Genomic DNA, 2,924 nt, shown 5'->3' with positions numbered 1-2,924 from the left:
ACTCTACTTACTATACAATATATTTTAAAGAAAATATGCAGCAAATACAAAGGAATCTTTGACATTTAAAATTTATAAAGCAGAAATCAAAAAGTCTATTAGAAGAGTAGGATAATAATATTGAGGAGGTCTCCTGGGTAAGGAAAACCTCGGGACCATGCACAGAAACAGTTGTCAGAGAGCTGGGAACCCCTCAATGCCAGGACTGTGAGCAACATTAAAGCAATGACATTAACAGCAGGGCCCCCTTTAAATTCTGGGGGGGAAAAGTCTCCAACTGTAATTCTATACCCAGTCAGGGTATAGAATATATCAGTCAAGATTCAGGACAGAATGAAGAGTTCTAGACATGCAAGATCTTAAAACATGTATGTCCCAGGCACCTTTTCTGAAAATTATTAGAGGATGTTGTGTGTAGATATGAACAGAAGCAACCCCATCTCTGTGTCCAGGATTTCACTTCGTTTTTCAGTTTTGTGCTGGACCTTTGTCCTTAGCAAGCTCATCAAAGCCTTGTAGTTGATGATCTGTGTTCCTTAAAATGTAGCCATAATTGTTTGCATTAGTAACATAGTGGCATGACAACTGATTAAGTATCAGGCTGGTAAGAGTGTCAGTTATAAAGCATCATCTATCACAGATCTCCGGGAGGGTCGGCCCCAGCGCTGCTGCGTCCTTTGTCCCCTTGTCCCGTCAGTCGTTAGGACCCGAGTCACGCCGTAGAGAAAGGGGGGCCACAGGGGTCTGTAGAGGAGGGTAAGCTGGTCACGACTGCTGGGTCGTTCGTCTCTTCCACTCAGGCCCAGTCGTCCCGTAAGTAAATCACCCTATAAAACTCTGGTATATTCTGTGCGGTTGCCAGCTTCGTCCTTCTGTGTGAAGGTACCTTCTCAGCACAGTGGCCAGCACACCTGTGTTTCACTGTTGGACAGATGTGTTTGGCCAAAATGAGTAAACTAAGGAGGGGATGACTTGGGATCCAGGAAGCAAAAGACCCACCCCAAGAGGTGACAGAAAGTGTGAGTAACGGCGATGGCCATCTCTGCGAGCCTGTAGCACAGCAGACCTCTAACGAAACCAAACTGGGCCTTGGCTGGTGTGGCTCAGTGGACTGAGCACAGGCCTGTGCATGGAAAGGTCGCCACTCAGTTCCCAGTCAGGGCACATGCCTGGGTTGCGGGCCAGGTCCCCAGTTGCGGGTGTGAGAGAGGCAACTGATGTTTCTCTCCCTGTCTTTCTCCCTCTTTTCCTGCTCTTTCTAAAAAGAAATAAATAAAATCTTTTTAAAAAACAAACAAACATATGTGCCACAAGAATTGAAAAAAAAATTAGCGGATCAGAAGGCTCAGAGAGATTTCTTCCAGAAGATCACACTGGTGAAGGACTTTGTGTGTTTACCTACGTCCAGAAGAGATTCTTCCAACTAGGGGAGAGTTGAGAATTGAATTAGTGATAGGTATTAAACACACACACTCACACACACACACAGCCCTGACTGTGTGGCTCAGTTGGTTGGGTGTCATTCCATAGAACAAATTGTTGCTGATTCAATTCCCAGCTGAGGCTCATGCCTAGGGTGCAGGTTCAGTCCCAATCGGAGTGCATGCAAGAGACAAACAGTCAATGTTTCTCTCTTATATCAATGTTTCTCTTCCTTTCTTTCTCCTCCCTTCCCCTCTCTCTAAAAATAAATAAATTATCTTTAAAAACAACAACAGCACACACATATGCCTAGAAAAAGACACCTTAGCAAGTCCAGAAAAGCAAGAGCTGTCAAAAAAGATGATAATAAGAGCTCTGAGAAAAAACCAGATAGGTCTGTGAGAGTAATTAATCGGGCAACCTACTATAGCCTTGGTGATATCAGAAGGGATGCACTGAGGAGGGGATGTGTAATGGAAGCCTGAAATGCCAGAAGGAACCAGCCACGGCAGAGGGCCTGGGGTCAGGGAAGGGTCTCTGCATTCTGCAGCCCTGGTGTGCTTTGGAGAAGGTTTGGGTGGAGATTGTGAGCTCCTCAGAGCACCTGGGAGGTGGCACGGCCTTGCATGGGTGAGGTGGTAGGTGAGGCAGTACAGAAGCACTGTGACACCCCCTCCACCAGGAAGCCCTCTGTGACTGGCACTAAAGTTGATTTATTAAACTCTGGATGTGTGTGCTTCCAGCTTCCAATTTGGTTGGCCCACCAAATTTAGGACTTTTCCTAAATCCTCTAGCACAATGATGATGGTGCCAGACAGGGCTCCCCCTGCAGTGGGAGGGAACTCAGTTAGACTCTAAAAGCATCTTCAGCATCAGACCAGAGTGTGTTGCAGGCAACACACTGCCTCCCAGGACTTGATTTGTGGCCAGAGAATGAGAATGTGATGAGCTGGGATGGGGGCTCCTTGGGGATGCTTTCAGCCAAAGACGATACCTGTTTGTCCTTGGCCCTGACAAGAGGGTAAGTTGAGTCATGAGTAGAATTCAGCCAGGTATGTGAACAAAAGAACAGGAAGCTTGAGGAAGGAAGACAAGCAGACTTGCTCTGTGGAGTGCAAAACTCTCTCGTCCAGAAAGTTTTCAGGGGCCCCCTCCCCTTTCAGCTCACCTTCCAGCTCTCTGGTTTGGGGCCCCTGTCTCCTCCTCTGGGACGTCCTGTTTGGGGGGAAAGGGTCAGATATCCTCACGCTAAAGGTATGTGCCCCTTCCACACATACCTTTATGTGTTGGCACAGTGAAGCTCAGGGGCCATGGCTGCCCCCACAGACACACAGCACCAGTGGTGGGGTTCCAGACACTGCGGGACGCCACAGAGAGAATATTCCAGAAGGAATGAAGTTCCTCAGCCTCACCTCTGCCTGCCAGGCAGACAGACAGGCCAGGTGATGGAGCAACCTCTGTGAGCCTGGGTGTCTAAGTCACAGCAAAGGAAACGAGGCCCA

This window comes from Sturnira hondurensis, unplaced genomic scaffold (assembly GCF_014824575.4).
Source record: "Sturnira hondurensis isolate 20B ecotype Veracruz unplaced genomic scaffold, ASM1482457v3 Scaffold0005329, whole genome shotgun sequence".
Taxonomy (NCBI): Eukaryota; Metazoa; Chordata; class Mammalia; order Chiroptera; family Phyllostomidae; genus Sturnira; species Sturnira hondurensis.
Note: the sequence above shows the minus strand (reverse complement) of the source record.